Source organism: Pongo abelii, chromosome 2 (assembly GCF_028885655.2).
Source record: "Pongo abelii isolate AG06213 chromosome 2, NHGRI_mPonAbe1-v2.0_pri, whole genome shotgun sequence".
Taxonomy (NCBI): domain Eukaryota; kingdom Metazoa; phylum Chordata; class Mammalia; order Primates; family Hominidae; genus Pongo; species Pongo abelii.
Window position 1 is genome coordinate 89,820,677 of NC_085928.1, and position 20,551 is coordinate 89,841,227.

The 20,551-nt window shown below is 41.6% G+C and overlaps 1 non-coding gene across 1 annotated transcript; it reads right to left on the reverse strand.

The window, feature by feature from the left end:
* Positions 1 to 2,487: 2,487 nt before the first annotated feature.
* Positions 2,488 to 2,590, reverse strand: LOC112132841 (U6 spliceosomal RNA). Its single transcript, XR_002914561.1, has one exon. It is a non-coding gene; the product is annotated as a U6 spliceosomal RNA (small nuclear RNA).
* Between the last annotated feature and the right edge of the window lie 17,961 nt (positions 2,591 to 20,551).

The following is a 20,551-nucleotide window of genomic DNA, read 5'->3' on the forward strand; positions in this document are numbered from 1 at the left end:
CGGGCACCTGTAGTCCCAGCTACCCAGGAGGCTGAGGCGGGAGAATGGCGTGAACCCGGGAGGCAGAGCTTGCAGTGAGCCGACATTGCACCGCTGCACTCCAGCCTGGGTGAGAAAGCGAGACTCCGTCTCAAAAAAAAAAAAAAAAGTGTATTTCATTGTTATGTAGGAGGTAGGCAATCCAGAACTAGTATGGCAGCTCCATGACTTCATCAGGGACAGAGTTCATTTCTCTTTCTCCTTCTCTCTTCATTCTTCCGTATTTCAGTATGGCTGCTAGAGCTCCAGCAATCACTCCCAAATTTCCAGGTGACAGGAAAAAAAAAAAAAAAAAATAGGAGTAGGGGAAAGGGTAGAAAGTGGCATATTTTCAGTTCTCTATTGTTCTTTTAAAGAGGTTTTTCAGAAACCTTACCTAACAAATTTTACTTATATCTCCTTAGCCAGAATTTAGTCATGTGGCTGTAGGAGTAGTGGGGAAATGGGGTTGTTTCACACAGTACATTGCCATAGAAAATAAAATGAGGCATCTGTTCCTAGGAAAGAAAGCAAAATGAATTTGAAAGAGGCAATAACAAGTCTCTGCAATAGATCAAATACAGAGATTGAAGAGAGAAAGTTTTGGAAGCATTTATAGAGTCAGAGATAAATGAGACCTGGAGTGGTGATCATTGTAATTGTACGGAAAAAAACAACTATAGAGAGATACAGGTGGTAAAATTAATAGGAGCTGACAACTGATAGATTTGGGATGGGCTGTGGGAGTGAAGGAAACAGTAAGAGTTCAAAGATGAGACTTTATTTTCGTTGTAAACACAACCAGGGTGACAAAAAGATGAATGGGTGGGTGGATAAATAGACAGATGTACAATTTATGAGAGTCCAGTAATCATTTATATTTGTGTAGCACTGCACAAATTAAATATTGTCTTTGCATATTGTTTTTTAACCAAGTAATATTCATTGCATATCTACTAATTTTTAGGCACTCATCTAAGGCCTGGGTGCAGCAGTTTCAGTTAAGGTCAAGGCTAAGAGACAGCATGAGTTTGCTCGGGCTGCCTTAGCAGAATACCACATACTGGGTGGTATCAGTAACAGAAATTTATTCTCTCACAATTCTGGAGGCTAGAAGTCCAAGATCAAGGTAGTGTCAGGGTTGGTTTCTGGGGAGGCCTTTCTTTCTGGCTTATAAACAGGCCTCTTTTCCCTGTGTCCTCACATTGCCTCTCCTCTGTGTGTATGCCCTGAGAAAAAGAGACAGAGATTTCTGGTGTCTCTTCCTCCTCTTAACAAGTTCACCATTTCTATCAGGTTAGAGGCCTGCCCTTCTGACCTCGCTTAAACTTCATTACCTTCTTATAAGCATCTCCAAATACAGTCACATTAGGGTTAGGGCTTCAGTATAGGAATTCGGGGGTAAGGACTGGGCATAAAATTCAGTCCATAACAAAGGCTTTAACAAAGAGACTCCAAAATAAGGTAGACTTTTATTTCTCTTTCTCGCTGTCCAGAGGTAGCAGGCATCCTGGGACTGGTAGGTGACTTTGCTCCATAACATCGGAGGACTAAGATCCTTCTGTTTTGTATCTTGGCCATTCTCAAAGCCATTGTCTTCATATGGTTCCTCCTCGCAAGGTCTGCATCCAGTCTGCAGGAAGGCAGCAATTGTTTGAAGGCAAGACAGGGAAGGTAAAGCATAATTTTTATTTACAACATATTGGCAATATTTTATTGGCATAGCCACACCTAGCTGCAAGTGAGGCTGGGAAACGTACTTTCCAGCTGGCCACCACATGCCCAGCTCGTACTAAGTGGAGGTGGGGGGGTCTGTTACTACAAGGAAGAAGGAGAGAATTGTTACTGAGGAAATTAGTTGCTTCTGCCACAAACAGTGAACAAAAGTTACAAAAATCTCTTTCCCTTTGGAGCTTACTTTTTGGCAGTGACAGAAGAGAGAGAAAACAAGCAAATCAACAACTAAACCACCCTGCAATTATTTTCCAGTAATAAATCTGACCATATTGTCCATGATGGCCACTCATCTACCATCATGGTCTGGGATGGCATTTCCTGAGCACCAAGAACTTTCATACCCTAGAGTGTGCAAAGATGCCATGGTTCCCTTTGCCTCGGCACGTTGATTTTTCTTTATGCTCTGATTGGTACAGAAGTGTAAAATAGCAAGCGAAACTAGTGTGTCAGAAGGTGAGAAGTATCAGAGAGAGAGAGATAAAATAGGGAAAAGGAATTGGGAATGCCAGATGCCATGGGGTGAGCATGTTGCTGTTTTAAATAGGGTGGTCAGACATTTCTTCTTTACAAACGTCATAGCTATGAGCAAAGCTGTGGGTCCCCATCAAAGCCTGCCACTAACCTTGGTGAGCATGGGAAACCACCTATCACCAACAGATGGCAGGAGAGGTCTTGCTCTAGTATGCCTGGACCATTGCACTGATAATCTACTTATTTTATTTTATTTTAATTTGTAATATGGAACACTTCACGAATTCGTGTGTCATCCTTGCACAGCGGCCACACTAATCTTCCCTGTACAACTCCAGTTTTAGTATATGTGCTGCCCAAGCAAGTGCTCTGCTCATCTTAGAGGTGATTTTGCAAAGCGGCTTATGATCCTTAGAAGTCCTAAGCCCTAAAAAGATGATACTGCTCCCCTCTAATATGTACCTCAGAAAGACGAATAACTCCAAGATGCATCTCAAAATGCAGTGGCTCAGGCTTATAATCCCAGATTGGAGGATTGCTTGTGGCCAGGAGTTTGAGACCAGCCTGGGCAAGATAGAAAGACCCTGTCTCTACAAATAAGTTTAAAAATTAGCCAGGTGTGGTGGCACGTGCCTGTAGTCCTAGCTACTTGGGAGGCTAAACTGGGAGGATTGCTTGAGCTCAGGATTTAGTGGCTGTAGTGAGCCATGATTGTGCCACTGCACTCCAGTCTGGATGACATAACGAGGCCCCATCTTTTAAACAAGAACTCCAGACCAGGAAGTTAGTCTTTTTCCATGAATATTACTTTTTCTTTTAAATATCAAATAGTGATTTTTCCAAAAAAGTTTTGAAGGCAATTTTTGCTGTAGCTCTAGGGGCATGTTTGTCTGCCAGGTAGGCAATCAACTGGTTTTACAACATTATTCACCCCAGTGATTTCCAGTAGGAACAAAAGGAACAAATATTCAAAGTGCTAATAAGAAGGGCATCCAATTATAATGGGAAAGAAAAAGCGACTTTGCACAGAAATGTACATCGTCATATGTGGCTTGCATCCTGCCACTTGGTTTGGACTTAGGATCAAATGCCTTATAGGCCACTGATATGAGATGTCACAGTGTGGTCAAGGATGGTATTAGGTGTAAAAAAGAATTGATATTCAGTTTATTACATTTCCAAGTTCAGAAACCTAGTTGTTCCTTAAACTTTTGATTCAAACTTACAAATTCTATCATTTTATGTATTTACTAGCATAGTTTTCTTCAATTACTTTAAAAAAACCTTTCGACTAATGTTTGTCTCATTTGTGACTTAATTAAAAGGCTTGAAATATTTTGTATCACATTTGTGCATTTAACAGATTATATTTCTGTCTTAGGTCCTTCAGTTATCTCACTCAGCAGACCTTTCTGAATACTTACATGATTTAGGCCGGGCGCGGTGGCTCACATTTGTAATCCCAGCACTTTGGGAGGCCGAGGCGGGCAGATCACCTGAGGTTAGGAGTTGGAGATCAGCCTGGCCAACATGGTGAAACCCTGTCTCTACTAAAAATACAAAAATTAGCTGGGCGTGGTGGTGGGCACCTGTAATCCCAGCTACTTGGGAGGCTGAGGCAGGAGAACTGCTTGAACCATATATATATGTGTGTGTGTGTGTGTGTGTGTGTGTGTGTGTGTATGTGTATATATAAATACACACATATATAGAATATGAATATTATGTAAATCAATGGACTTAAAGTTCTTTAAAATATTCCAAAATAGAAAATTAATGTAGTATAGTTTTGACTTAAAATCACAAATCTAAATCAAGTACTCAATGACACGTTTTAAACTGGTATTATAAGCTGCCACTATAAACGTTCAAATTTTTAACATCATGACAATATAAACTACTAAGTTTTAACATATTCTTCTTAATGTTTCTGATGTCTTTGAAGATTTTTATGTCTCAGATCTCACTCTTGGCATGAATAAAAGTTGTGTGCTCATATACCTATTGTAGAGCCAGAGGTTACCTTGGGCACAGGTCTGGGGTGGAAGACAACCAGAGGAATTCTTTTTACTCCATCTAAGGAAACTATGAGATCATCCCATGTAAATTTGAGGGAAACCTTCTATATTGGTTTCCTATGTTGATGCAGCAGATTACTTCAAATCTCTGTGACTTTAAACAACACATATTTATTATCTTACAGTTTTGGAGGCCAGATATTTAAAATGGGTCAGCAGGGCTGCGTTCCCTCTGGAGGCTCTAGGTGGAGAATCTGTTTTCTTGCCCTTCTCAGCTTCTATTGTCTGCCTGCATTCTTTGACTAATGACTCCTTCTTCTATCTGCAAAGCCAGCAGTATAGTATCTTCAAATCTCCCTCTCTCTCTGACCTCTGTTTCCATCATCATGTCACCTTTTTCTGGCTTTTACTCATTTGTCTTTCTCTTGTAAGGACCCTTGTGATTCCCCTGGGCCTGCCGGGTACCCCAGGATCATCTTCCCATCTCAAGATCCTTAACTTAATCACATCTGCAAAGTCTCTTTTGCCATGTAAGGTAATATAAAGGCATGTATACAGGTTTTGGAGATTAGGACATGGATATCCTTGGGAGGCCGTTATTCTGTCTACTCCCCCTTCTGCAAACACATAAGAACCAGATGCTGGTCTGTCCAAATCCCCGACAAGCCACGCTGGACTTTACATCAATGACCCTTAACTTCAAGCGAGGGATGTTCCCATAGCCCACGTTCCTGAATTCATATTCCATGTATTGCCTAATTTTTCTGTCTACATTCCAAAGTCTGCAGCCATTTTATTGCTTGATTGATTTTGTATGTGGCTGTTATATACAAATCTCTTTCTGCTTTGATCCAAAGACTTTTGAACTTGACAAGTATTCTGCATTCTTACACATACTTCCTGGGACATAGAACTCTTATAGTGCTAGGTGATGGTACACTGAATTCTGGATGTCTCTCATGACTTTGTCAAGGCTCATAAGACCTCTCTTATGACACACTTTTAGTACATTAGTCATTATTAGGTACAGAAACTTCCATGGGCATACTTGGTAGCAGTGCTGTCTTCATCTTTCTTAGTGAGCCAGGATATTTCTTCAGTGCTTATTGCTCAGCTTCACAATTCCACAGAATGGATGCACCTCTGAGAGCCTTCTGAGCCCCGGCATGACCAGGGCAAAAGCAGGAGACTTAGTGGGATCCCAGGTGGATCCTGGACATACCCCAGCCTTACTCAATCAGTCTCTCTAGGGGTGGGACCTGAGAATCCACGTTTTTAGCAGGCTCTCTAAAAGAACTTTATGCACACTAGAGATACTCACCTTTACAGTGTCCTTGCCACACAGCAGTGGAGTCTCTAGGCAGTGGCAAGTTCCCTCATCCCATTGCTTTAGCACTCCAATTTTTTGCATGCTGGACGTGTGGTCAGGACCTACAGGCTCTAGAATAGGACACAGTGGCTTATTTGGGTCCCCCTGCTCCCTAGTTGTATGACTTTGGACAAGATCCCTACACTCCCTGGACTCACCTTCCTCATCAGTGAGATGGAACATATTGGCACTGACACCCGCATCATATGGTTGCTGTGAAGCTCATTGTGTTAATTAAAACATTCAGAACACTGGCTGGTATATAGTAAGTACTCAATATCTCTTAGCTATTTGAAGTTTATGTAATACATAAATGCTACATATAATCTGTGTTTTAGTTTGGGAAAGGTTATTATGGAGAAGGTGTTGGCCCAACTTTCATCTCAACTCCATGACCAAGTGTTGAGAAAACTGGATTTTCCCGTTTATATCCTTCTCAGATTCCATTTGCTTGCACAATACTGCAGTTCTTTCTGTTTCCTTTCCCTAAATGCAGATGCATGTTGTTCAACAGAAGATATCAAGACTAAAAGGGGCCTAAAAGGGCGTATAGATAGATCAGCAACAACAGAAATAATAACTATATCATAAGAAGAATATTAACTACATTTATTGACCATGACTTAGTCTGTTCAGGCTACTATAACAAGATAGGGTGGCTTATAAACAACAGGAATTGGCCAGGTGCTGTGGCTCACACCTGTAATCCCAGCACTTTGAGAAGCTGAGATGGGTGGATCACGAGGTCAGGAGTTCAAGACCAGCCTGACCAACATGGTGAAACCCCGTCTCTACTAAAAATACAAAAATCATCCGGGCTTGGTGGCGGGCACCTGTAATCCCAGCTACTCAGGAGGCTGAGGCAGGAGAATCACTTGAACCCAGGAGGCAGATGTTGCAGTGGGCCGAGATCGCACTGCTGCACTCCAGCCTGGGCTCTGTCTCCAAAAAAAAAAAAAACTAAACTAAAAAAACACACAAAATAGGAATTTACTTCTCACAGCTCTGGAGGCTGGAAAGTCCAAGATCAATGTGTCGCAAACTCAATGTCAGGTGAGGGCCCATTTTCTCATAGACAGCCGTCTTCTCATTCTAACCTCACATGGCAGGAATGAGAGGTCTCTTTCAAGCATCATTCATAAGGTCATTAATCCCATTCATGAGGGCTCTACCCCTATGACTTAATCACCTTCCAAAAACCCCATCTTCTAATCTCATCACCTCAGGGAGTAAGTATTTCAACATACAAATTCTGGGGGGACATGAACATTTAGACCATAGAAGACCACTTACTATGTGTAATGGTTAATTTTATGTGTCAACTTGAATAGGCCATAGTATCCAGTTTTGGGTCAAACACCAGTCTAGATGTTTCTGTGAAGGCATTTTTTAGATGGGATTAACATTTGAATCAGTACTCTTTGAGGAAAGCATATTACCCTCCATCATGTCGGTGGGCCTCGTCCTATCAACTGAAGGTCTTAAGAGAAAAAGATGGATGTCCCCAAAGAAAGAAGGAGTTCTGTCTTCAGGGGCTTTTAGACTGTAGCTGAAATGCCAATTCTTCCCTGGGGTGCCAGCCTGCTCATCTGCCATGCAGATTTTGGACTTGTCAGCCCCCACAGTCACATGAGCCAATTCTTTAAAGTCTCTCTTTTTCTCTCTCTCTCTCCATAGATATAATAGATAGACAGAGATATAGATAGATTAGATAGATAGATATATAGATAGATAGATTGATAGATCAACCTAGAGATAGATCTATCTCCATTTCTATCTATTCTGTCAGTTCTGTTTCTCTGGAGAACCCTGACCTAGACCAATGCAGTATGTGACAGGCCAGAACTGATCCTCTGCACAACTCTGGAGGGCACCATTCACCCTGAGCTGAAACATGCCAGGAGCTTTGTAAATGCTTTGCACATGGCCTCTCGTGGAACCCTCATGATAGCTCTTTGAGGGAGCTGCTATTTTTATTCCCATTTTAAAGATGAGGGAATCAAAGAGTAAGAGAGTCAGCTCTCAAAACCAGGGTCTTAACAGCTCAGTGTAGGTGTGATTCAAAGCAGCTGTGTCCAGGACATTAAAGTAGTTAAAGCGCAGTGCCAAGACTAGAGCCAACACCTCCTCATTCTTGCCACACTGCCTTTTCACACCAGCAAGCTTCCTCACAGAAGAGAAAATTTATAACCTTGCTTCACAAGAGCAAGCAGAGAAAGAAAGAAAATTAGTCCCGACTGGAACATTTCCGGTGAGCGCTCAACTATATTTCTTATTAGCTGCCACTGGTTAAGAGCCATAGGCCCCTGAGAACTCCAGATAAAGCAGTTTTCCAGTTAGTGACTTCGACTTGCCTCCTATTCTCTTGCTCTTTGTATCTCAACTTTCAATATGACTTCAAGGCACCTAGAAATGCCTGCCTGGGTGTCCTTCTGGGCTTTCTGCAGGAGCTCTTTTTTTTTTTTTTTTTTTTTTTAATCATTATACTTTAAGTTCTAGGGTACATGTGCACAACGTGCAGGTTTGTTACATATGTATATATGTGCCATGTTGGTGTGCTGCACCCATTAACTCGTCATTTACATTAGGTATTTCTCCCAATGCTATCCCTCCCCCATCCCCTCGCCCCACGACAGGCCCCGGTGGGTGATGTTCCCCTTCCTGTGTCCAGGTGTTCTCATTGTTCAATTCCCACCTATGAGTGAGGGCATGTGGTGTCTGGTTTTTTGTCCTTGTGATAGTTTGCTGAGAATGATGCAGGAGCTTTTCAACAAGGAAAGGTCAGGCAAGAAGTGCTGGGCTTATTTGCATCCCCTCAATCTTGAGACTGAAATGAAAACTCTTTGTCCAAGGAAAGAGCGTAGCTCTTCTCTCAATGGTTGTCTGAGGCAGAGAGACCTGCAGCTTTTAAGGAGCTCTAAGTTGTCTTTCTGAAGTGAGGTTTGTTTTCTATCTCCCCACCAGGTATTAGTCCATTTAGGAAATAGTGTTAAAAGCAATTGCTTGACCAGTTCGGGCTAACCCAGGGGTTGCCAAATGCATGCTTCTTGCGCAATTTACAAAATATTTTCTTTGTAGTTGTCCTTGAAGCCCAAGAGGAACTAATGGCTTTAACTACCAGCCTACATGTTTCAAAGTGATTTCCACATCAGGAAGCCATTGTCAGCTTCCCCAAACACTTAATTGGTATAGGATGTGAGCAATTCTGAAAGGCCACGCTTCTTGTTCCAGCCCCAATTCATCGCTCAGATAAGAGCTGGTTTTCAGCAACGATTTCCATTTCTGCCTCCTTGTGTGTGCTAAATCATTTATGGCTCCATTTTTCTATGGAATAAAAGACTTCTTTGGTCATGAAAAAGCATTATAATTACCCCTGGCACCCAAGAAATGGAGTTGGCTTTGCGGTCACAAAGACCAAAGTGCTCTGTGTTGGCATAAAATCCACGAGGAACAGCATCAAAAACAGCCTTTGCAAGTGCATGATGGTAAAGAGCACAGCCTCTAAAATCTAGACAAGTTAACTTACTTCTCTCTAGACCTCAGTTTCCTCGTTTGTCAGTTGGGGTTATAATGGTACTTCCCTTACAGGGTAATTCAGGATTAAGTGAAATATGCACAAAGTTCATAGAACAGTAACCGGCACATAATATATTATATAAAGCAAGTATTTATCGTCCTCCTCCTCTCTTCCTCCCTCTGGCAACACCATCATCATTCTCATTGGCAGCATCTTTGAGTAAGAACATCTTTTTAGAAATTATGCAAAACTCAGAAGTTATAAGGAAGAAAAGATAAAAGTTTAACCATATAAAAATAAAATATCTATATATATGAAAAAATAAATCCATAAACAAAGTCCAAAGATAAATTCTAAACTGGGAGAAAAATGTTCTCCACACATTTGCCAGATTAAGGCATTATTTCCATTTACAAAGATAAATAACTTGCTTTTAAAAAAAATGTTTGCTGAAGAAAAATAAAAGAACAGTCAGAATAAAGAAGAAAGAAAGAGAATGAGAATAAAAGGAAAAAGAAAGAAATATGGTGAAAAGACACAGGCAGTTTCTAGAAAACTTAAACGAAATGACAAGCAAATGAATTACACCCAGTTTATTTCATAATCAATGAAATATACATTAAAAGATCAATGGGAATTTTTTTCATCTATCGAGTGATGAAAAAATTGGTAGTACTCAGTATTTGCAAAAGTGTTCTCCACCTCTGGGGCCACGTGTAGTGGCTCATACCTGTAATCACTTTGGGAGGCCAAGGCAGGCATATCACTTGAGGTCAGGAGTTCAAGACCAGCCTGGCCAATGTGGCGAAACCCCGTCTCTACTAAAAATACAAAAATTAGCTGGGTGTGGTGGTGCATGCCTGTAATCCCAGCTACTCGGGAGGCTGACACAGAAGAATGACTTGAATCTGGGAGGTGAAGGTTGCGGTGAGCCAAGATAGCACCACTGCACTCCAGCCTGGGTGATAGAGCGAGACTCCATCTCAAAAAAAAAAAAGTGGTCTCCATCTCGGCAATGGGCAATTTGTTAATTCTTAAAATCATAGATTTTTAAGTGTAACTTAAAAATAATTTCCTTAAAATATAGTAGGACTAATAGAAGTGTATTGTAGCATTCTTTTCAATAGCAAAGTCTTAGAAATAACCCAATGCCCCTTAATAGTAGATTAGTTAAATGAGCTACCTATATAATGGTGTATTAGTTATGTATTGCTGCATAGCAAATCACCCTGAAACTTAGCAGCTTACAACAACACACATTTACTGTCTCATCGTATCTGTGGATCAGGAATCCAGGTATAGTTTAGAGACCCTGAAGGTCACAGACTATGTAGACTACAATCAGATGTTGGCCAGCATTGTAGTCATTTCTAGGCTGACTGGAGAGGGATCTGCTTCCAAGCTCACCCTGTGGTCGTTGGCAGAATTCGGGGCTGTTGGCCAGGAAGCTGCCCTCGGTCCCTTGGATCTCTACATAGGGCAGTTCATGACATGGCAACTTGCTTCCTCAGAGTAAGCAAGTGGAAAGAGCCTGAAAGAAAATGACAGCAAGATGGAAGTGACACCCTTTTATAACCTAATCTCAGAGGTGACTGTGTTAGTCTGTTCTCACACTGTTAATAAAGACATACCTGAGACTGGGTAATTTATAAATGAAAGAGGTTTAATTGACTCACAGTTCCATATGGATGGGGAGGCCTCATAACCTCATAATCATGGCAGAAGGCAAATGAGGAGCAAAGTCAAGTCTTACATGGTGGCAGGCAAGAGGGTTTGTGCAGGGGAACTCCCATTTATAAACCATCAAATCTTGTGAGGCTTATTCACTACCACAAGAACAATATGGAAGAAACCATCCCCATGATTCAATTATCTTCACCTGCCTTCATCCTTGACATGTAGGGATTATTACAATTCAAGGTGAGATTGGGGGAGCGACGCAGCCAAACCATAACAGTGACATTCCACCCCTTTTGCTATATTCTATTCATTAGAAGCAAATCATTAAGAAATTCAAACATCATGAGTTTTCACTCCTAACTTCTTCAATATTCATCTTTAAAAAATAAGAACATTCTTCTCCTTAACCACAATGCCATTATGACATCTGACATAATTGAAATAATTCCTAAGGCCTTGTTTCCATCCTAAAGTATTTCCAGTTGTCCCAAAATGTCTCTTACAGATGGTGTATTGGAACCATGAGCCAATTAAGATCCACATGTTGCATACATTTGATCGTTATATCTCTTAACTCTCTTCTAATCTTAAGCATCTCCTTTGCTTTCATGCTACGAATTTGGTGAAAAGGAGGCCAGTGATCCCATCTTCTGGATTTATCAGTGTACTTTGTCGTGACGTACTTAAACTTGTTCCGCTAACTCCTGTGTTTCTTATAAACTAGATGCTAGATCTAAAGCCTTAATTACATTCAGCAAGACTGTTTCATAAGTGACACCGTGTCCTCCAAATTCTAGGAGGCACAAAATGGCTGGTTGTGCCACTACTGATGATATTTAAATTGATCAGAATAATCTTTCTAACTATTCATATCACTCTCCTGCTTAAAACCCTGTAACTCCATCACAAATAGAATAAAACCCTAGTTGCTTACCATAGTCTTGCCCTTGTCTACTTCTTTCCCCATTGGTCACTACACATCAACCACACTGTTGCCATCTCTCAAATGGACACTCTCCCCCTAGAACTTTTCGTGGCTGGCTACTTCTCAGCCCTTTCCAAAAGCCCTTCTTCCCAAGCCACTCACTGACTCATAGCCCTGTTTTATTTTCTTTGGCATTTATCACAACCTGAAGCAATTTCAGCCTTTTTTTTTTGGCTTGTGTATGTCTTTAAGTGTTTATGAGTCTGTCTTCCCACACTGGAATATAAACTCCTCAAGGGCAGGCTGCTCACTACTGTACCCTAAAAATTTGAAACAAGCCCTGGCACTTGGTAGATTCTCAATAAATATTTGTTGAGCAAATAAATGAATCTTACCAGCATTTTTTCAATGTGGTTTATATTAAGATACGGTTTCTAAGACACCTAACTTGATGAGAATAAAAACAAAGCACTGGCCACTATCTGTATTTTGGGGAGGGGATTGTTTGTTTGTACTTCTGTCTTCACTGCTCTTTTTGGAGGGATGTATAATGCTTTCATACCAGAAAATGTTGCTGTTCAAAGTGTGGTCCACAGACCAGCATCATCAACATCACCTGGGAGCTTGTTAGAAATGCAAAATGTCAGACCCCCAGCACAGACCTATGAATCAGCAGCTGTACTTAACAAGATCCCCAGCTGATTTTAATACATTTTAAAACTTAAGAAGTACTGATCTAAAATCCTGGTCTATTCCACTTCTCCTTCCCACCCTGCTCTCCAACTGCACCCAGCCTCTCCATTGTTAAGCCTTACTGGCCCATCCCAGGAAGCAGCTTCTGGTGCCTCTGGAACTATTTACCTAAAGGCTTATCTTCTCAGGCTTCTTCCCTCCGGATTTTGTTCTGTTTATAAATACTGAGGCTGAAATGTAAACCATACTGAAGCTCTTCTCTAAAAGGCCTGCGTGTCCTGGTAAGCCTTCACATCTGCAGGTATCTATTGACATATCTTAAGCAAACAATTTTAAATGATTCCACTGGTGCCCTGAGTTTAGCTTTTCCCTTTATCTTGCCTGGTAAGCAGATTGAGGTTAATGTTTATTTTTAAAGTATGCAATACTCACAATATTTTTTAAACATGGGTTGAAGTCACATACCACCAGCCTCGGAACTGGGGTTTGAGCTTATTCCGTCTGATTCTAAAGCCTGGGCCGTTAATCTCTATGGAGCAGTAAGCACAAAAGTATGCTTTACGAAAGCACCATTTGTTTGTCTATTAGTTCATTCACTCATTCAAAAGGCATGTGAGAGAGTTGGGTGATAAAGAAATGTAGAACTCTTCAGCCCACCAGGAGAGGAGACGAAACAAGTACAAAAGTAACCTTACAATGTTGAGTCATGTTACATGTACCCAGTGTAACATACTCTGGGTACAGTGCAGGACTTCATGGAGGAGGTAGCAGGCATAGGTGCCTTTGAGGAACAGAAGGCCCAGGAAATCAATGTCCTAAGACTGTCCCCAAACCCTTGGATCTAACTTGATTCAGGATCTTGGGTGTCTTCTAGGCAATCACTGGGCTTTAGTCTCTTTAGGATGCACCCAGCAATCCTGTAGGACTCAGGGCAAAGGGTGTTTGCCTTTATGCAACAAAATTTTCCTAAGCACCTACTACATGCCAGGCACAGCCCTAAGAACTGGGAGTCCAGTGATAAATTAGGCAAAATACTCATTCTTGTGGGGCTTATTTTCTAATGAGGCATAAAAGAGATAAATAAATAATGTTTGAAATCCTCGATGGTTTTGGTGCACAGAAAAGACCATTTCAAAGTGTATCTTGGTTTTAGAAATTAATGATTATTTATTTACTTATTTATTTATTTATTTGAGACAGAGTCTCACTCTGTCGCCCAGGCTAGAGTGCAGTGGCACCATCTCGGCTCACTGCAAGCTCCACCTCCCGGGTTCACGCCATCCTCCTGCCTCAGCCTCCAAAGTAGCTGGGACTACAGGCGCACACCATGATGCCCGGCTAATTTTTTATATTTTTAGTAGAGATGGGGTTTCACCGTGTTTGCCAGGATGGTCTCGATCTCCTGACCTTGTGATCTGCCCGCCTCGGCCTCCCAAAGTGCTGGGATTACAGGCATGAGCCACCGCGCCTGGCCATGATTAATTTATTAAAGGCACATGTTTTTAAAAAGCAAGTGTTTAAGCTCAGCTTATACATCTACTTGAAGTCTCAAAAAATGTGAGCCATCATTTTTAAAGATCATTTGAATGTTTGAGTCCATTTGTGAACTCAATTAATTCCAACACTATCAAACATTGTAAGGTACATTTATAAATTCTTTGTATTCAGTTTCACTTTTTAGTAAGCTCATTTGTGTTATTGATAAATCTTCCTAGGTGCCTAAGTAATTTATATAAATTTATTAAATTAAGAGAATAAATGTAATTTTTAAAGTGTCTTAAATATTCTAACAATATATATAATCTTAATAAGGTCTCAAATTAAAATTCTAAGCCAAGATCAATTATTACTCAATTACATATTTGAAATGAGTATTACTAGGCTGATCTGTTCATTCTAATAGACCAAATTCTTGTAAATATAATAAGCACATAAAGTATACATTTTAACATGAAATACTTATACACATATTAATATTATGACTTCATTATCGTAAATATTTTAAAAATCATGAATTTCCCCAGGGTCGAAATATGCTTAATCTTAAAGGAAGCAGTGATATCGGCACTTTCAGGTTTGGGGTTTGCTGAGTTTAATAACTAAGGTATGGCTAGATCTTGGGATGTCTAATGGGCCAGCTGAATTACTTCTCAAGAGAAGCCTAAAGAAGAAGTGATGGCTTCACCTACATTCTTTATATTCATGTAACTCATGACTTCTCACCCATACACTGTTGGTTTTTGCATTTCTTTCACTCTGTAGATAAAGGTGTGTGATAGTTAATATTGAGTGTCAACTTGATTGGATTCAAGGATACAAAGTATTGTTCCCGGGTGTGTCTGTGAGGGTGTTGCCAAAGGAGATTAACACTGGAGTCAGTGGACTAGAAGAGGCAGACCCTCCCTCAGTCTGAGTGGGCACCATCTAATCAGCTGCCAGTGTGGCTAGGATCAAAGCAGGCAGAGAGACATGGAAAAACTGTACTGTCTAAATCTCCTGGCCTCCATTTTTCTCCTGTGCTGAATGCTTCCTGCTCTCGAACATCCGACTCTTAAGTTCTTCAGCTTTTGTTCTGTTAGACTTTCACGAGTGGTTTGCCAGGGGCTCTCAGGCCTTCGGCCACAGACTGAAAGCTGCACTGTCACCTTCCCTACTTTTGAGATTTTGGGACTCAGACTGGCTTCCTTGCTCCTCAGCTTGCAGACGGCCTATTGTGGGACTTCACCTTGTGATCGTGTGAGTCAATAGTCCTTAATAAACTCCCTTTCATATGTACATCTATCCTATTAGTCCTGTCCCTCTAGAGAACCCTGACTAATATAGAACACATGAACTTGACCAGAGTTTGGCTTTTTCTCCCCGTTCAGAATCTGAAGGCCACACAACTCTTAGAGATTTCAGATTAAATTGTGGATATCTCTCAGGAAGGTGTGGAATTTTTAAGCCTAATGTCCAAGGTCATTCTGTGGACAAGCCATGCAATATGAAAAGAAGGAAACTAAAGCAGAGGGATCAGAGAGTGACAGGAGAGGCACTGTTATAGAGGGTACTCAAAGGTGGCCATGGGGTTAGATCCTGAATGATGGAAGTGATGGGCCTATGCTGGTGTCTGGGGTAATAGTGTTCTAGGTAGAGGGAACAGGAGATGCAAAGGCCCTGTGGAAGGAGTATGCTTGGCTTTTTTTTTTTTTTTTAATACAGAGTCTTGCTGTGTTGCCCAGGCTGGAGTGCAGTGGTGTGATCTTGCCTCACTGCAATGTCCACCTCCTGGGCTCAAGCGATCCTCCTGCCTCAGCCTCCCAGGAAGCTGGGATCACAGGTGCCAGCCAGCATGCCCAGCTAATTTTTGTATTTTTAGTAGAGACAGAGTTTTGCCATATTGGCCAGGCTGGTCTCAAACTACTGACCTCAAGTGATTTACTTGCCTTGGCCTCCCAAACTGCTGGGATTACAGGCATGAGCCATCTTGCCAGCCCCACAGTTGGCATTTGAAAGGAGCAGCAAGGAGGCCAGGGGACTTGAGTTATGAGTGAGGGGAGAGTAGTAAAAGATGAAAGCAGAGGAGAATGGGGCAGGATATTGGGATGGGGGCAGATGACACGTTTCCTTAGGAACCAGGATCAGAAGCCTGAATTCCTTTCTGAATGAGGTAGGAAGCCATTTGACTTGACTTGGGTTTTAAAAAGCTTTCAAGCTTTCTCTGGCTGCCTATCGGTGAATAGAATGTCATCAGGCTGGAAGAAAAGCAGAAAAACTAGTTAGGAAAAAGCTCTTAAAATAGACCAGTCCAAGCCGGGTGCGGTGGCTCACACCTGTAATCCCAGCACTTTGGGAGGCCAAGGCAGGTGGATAATCTGAGGCCAGGAGTTCGCGACCAGCCTGGCCAACACGGTAAACCCCATCTCTACTAAAAATACAAAAATTAGCCAGGCGTGGTGGCACATGCCTATAATCTCAGCTACTCGGGAGGCTGAGGCATGAAAATTGCTTGAACCTGGGAGGTGGAGGTTGCAGTGAGCCGAGATGACACCAGTGCACTTCAGCCTGAGTGACAGAGCAAGACTCTGTCAAATAAAAATAAAAATAAAAAAGGGAGGCGGGAGGTCCAGAAGTCACAGTGATCTGCAGTACCAGTGGAAATTGTGCCAAGTGACTTTATTCTAGATGTCTTCTTAAGGTAGTACCACCATGATTGGCTGAGGGATGTGACACCAACAGAGGAATCCAAGAGAACAGTGTAACTTGAAGAACAAAGTGACTTGTTTCTGAGATGGAAGACACTGGCGAAGTAACAAATGGGGTCGGGGATCAGGGGTTCAGTCAGACCCCTGATCCCCCTGACCCCATTTGTTACACATGCCAGGTGGGAGACATCCGAGGGGAGAGTCAAGGAGCAACTGGACACATGCACCTGGAACTCAGGCTGGAGGTGGGAGCCACGCTGTGGGCTGACTCTGATCCACCCTGAGCCCTAGATTGAATTGCCAGCTGCTCTTTGGTGCCTCCATCAGGATGTCTACATGGCATCTCTGATGCTCAGCAAGAAGCAGTTACTATCTATTAGCACTGTCTTCCATGGGTGGCTGGTCTGGGTCAGGCTAGAGGAAGTACCTGGTGTATCCTCCCAGGAAAATAAGTAGCGTCATCTGAGTGGCTTATCAGAATTTCTGGCTCCTTTTACAATGGAATTTCCAAGGTTAATGTACTGTACCCCAAATTTCTAGGTCATAGTTGAGCCAGCTTTGATAACATGCTTTGGGTGTACAGTAGAGTTTAAGGATTTGATATCAAAACATGAGTCCAAATTCCTTCACTTGACACTTCCAGTGTTTCAGCATTAAGTTCCAGTGTTAAGCATGAGTGCCTCCTACGTGCTGGTGTATTCATTTACTACGGCTGCCGCAAAAAATGGCCACAAACCGGGTGGCTTAAAACAACAGAAATGTATTCTCTCACAGTGGTGGAGGCCAGAAGTTGGAGCAGAAGTCAGACCAACTGTGCAGGGCCATGCTGCCTCTGGCGACCTTAAAGGGGAATCTCTCCTTTTGCTCTTCCAGACTCTGGTGGCTCCAGGTGTTCTTGTGGGTACATCACTCCAATCTCTGCCTCCATCTTTGCATGGCCTTCTCCTCTGTGTCTGTGTCTTTGCCTGTGTGTCTCATAAGGACCCACTGGGTTTGGGTCCCACCCAGATAATCCAGGAGATCCTTACATTAATTACATCTACAAAGACCCTTTTTCCAAATAAGGGTCACATTCATAGGTTCTAGGGGTTAGGATGTGGATGTATTTGGGGGTGGAGCAGGGACTATTCATCCCACTACTGCTGGTTAGTGCCAGATAAAGGAAAGACGTAACCCTTTCCCACACTCCTCTGTTAATTCAATAAACATTTATTGAGTACATACTTTATATAAGACCTCATATTTGGCATTGCAGACACCAAGATGAAGATAATAGGCAAAGGCCTTACAAAGACCCCACAGTTTTATTGGGGGAATGGGATCAAAAAGGCTCAGCTCACCTAAGTATGCTGAGTCTTTCTGATCCCATTCCGCTAATAAAATGTATTAAAAATAGTATGGTATTCTTATATTATTTAATCCCCCCAATTCTGGAAGGTAGCTATTAGTGTTCTCATTTATGGCAGCATATGCTGTGCTTCAGAGAAGTGAAGTGACTTGTACAGGGTGATGATTAGTAGGTGGTACAGCCAAGATTTAACTTGGGTCTGCCCAAATGCAGCATACCCTGTTCTGTGCACTTCAGTGTCAACTCCCCAATTATACTCACTGGGATATCACACGTGCACATAATTAAATGCTGACTTCTGTGACACAGAGTTCAAAATGGGTGTAAATGGATTTTTAAAATTGATTCTCATTTAAATATGCAAGGGAAATATTCTTGGAATCTTTTGGTCATCCCTTTCTGGGAAGCACTCACTTTTTTATTCTGCAAATCTACACGTGCCGGTCTTAGGTTTGCTTAAAATATGGTAGTCTCAGAGGCCTTGATCCTATTAAAGAACAAAAGAATGATAAAACTTGTCTTTGCCTGAGCTTTGGCAACCCAGGCTCTGTATTTTGTCTGAGAGAGATACTCTCAAATATGTTGTATCAAAAAAACTATTAATTATAATCAATATTGTTTTATAATTGATTATAATTTGATTGGACACAGACTCACCAACCAGCACCCTGGAAAAGTACCCCTTGTATAAAGACCAAGTAATCAGAAACATGGGTTTCATGTACAATACTTACCTGGTAAAGAAGTGAGGTTTCATTTTCTTTTCTTTTTCTAGTGTGGCCTAGCAAACAGGAGACCTGGGTATACTCTTAGCAATGACCTGAACCCAGTGATGCAGGGCACATCGCTTTCAACCTCTGAGCCTCAAGCTTCTCATTACTAAGGTGAATGTTTGTACTAGGTGATCTTTGAGGTCCCTTTTGGCTCAGAAGTATATTAACTGCGAGGCTAAATGTTTAATGCTAATTATATTTGCTGGGATATGTGTTCTTTATGGCTAGGCTTAGTTTACATTTTTTATGAGACAGATGAATGAGGTTAATAAGAATAGTTAATTTAAAAAGATATTGCATTCCCAGAAGGTATTTTATTATGAATTTAATTATGAAAAGTACTAATTGCTTCACTCCAAGACTTGAAATTTGTCCAATTGCTCAGTGTACAAAGTAAGGGACAGTTTTAACTCAAGCCTGCCTCAGCTCTATACTAATACCAGTGATGCAAGAACATCTCGCTTTAAAAAGCATTTTTTTTAGAGATGGAGACTCACCATATTGCCCAGGCTGGACTCGCACTCCTGGGCACAAGTGATGCTCCTGCCTCAGCCTCCTGACTAGCTGGGATTACAAGTGCCAACCACTGCACCCAGCTTCACTTTCTAAGTATAGAAAGAAAGAGTGCAGGAGAGCTAGTCAGTTTGCGTAATGGGTCTCTTCTCTTATCTTCAGTGTCTTTACAGGAGACAAGAAATGTACATGTTAAAATGTAGCTCCATTACTATCAACCTACTGTGTGTTCTGACTATAGGGTTGCCACTAGCTTGTGTGGCACCTTCATTGCAAATTAGCAAAAATAACCCTCTTTCAAAGAGCACAGCTCTGCACAAAAACAGCTTGGGAAGCAGATGGCTCTGCACCAGGGTGTGGTTTGACAAGCGGAGCTTGGGATGAGTTGCAGTCCCTACTTGTTTCCTTAGCTGAGCATGTCTGTGCAGTGCATACACTACCCCAGTGGACAAGGCGGTCCTGCCTGGCTCAATCACTTACGTTCTTTCTGCTTTTCCAGGGAAGTGGTTGGTCTTTACTTTGAAAAAAGCCCTTGATCACTACTTTGAAAATAGCCTTGTCTGAGGTTGCAAGCAAAGGGTTTGGAACACTTAAGGGCCTTGAAATTAGGAGGGGGAATTTTATCTTTGAGAAATGGAGAGAAAACATTGTGGCTGAAATTAGCAAACAAGATGAAGTTAGGAGACAGGCTGTAGAGATGGACCAGGGTCATGTTTGTTTAATCTCTAGCCCATTGGTGAAGGGCATTTTCCTAAGAACAATGGGACTTGGTAGACTGGTTTTCAGCATGGAAGGGTTTAAATAGATCAAACTGGCTTCTCTGTTGAGTGAGAATTGCAGAAAGCCTTATTCAGAGGTAAGAGATGCCAGTGGTTTGGGCAAGGGTGATGTTGGAGAAAGGTGGGTGGATTTTAGAGTAAAATTATCTCATGAATTAAAATTATCTAGAAATAATGATGGATTTGGTTAAGGAATGAGGGGAAGGTAAGGAGTAATTTCAAAAGTAATAATAATAGCTAATATGGTGCCAGGCATCATTCTAAGTCTTTACATATATTAGCTTTACATATATTAGCTCATTTAATCCATGAAGTAGAAACTATGATTTTCCTCACTTTATAAGGGAGTGACTTGAGGCACAAAAAGTTTAAATACCTTGTCCAAGGTTCCATAGCACACAGTCTGAGTTGAGATGTGAACACAGAGTCTGAGGTTCAAGTCCTTTTTCTAAACCAGTGATTCTCAAAGGAGACATTTTTGGTTGTCACAGCTGGGGCTGCAGTGCTACTGATATCTAGGGATAGA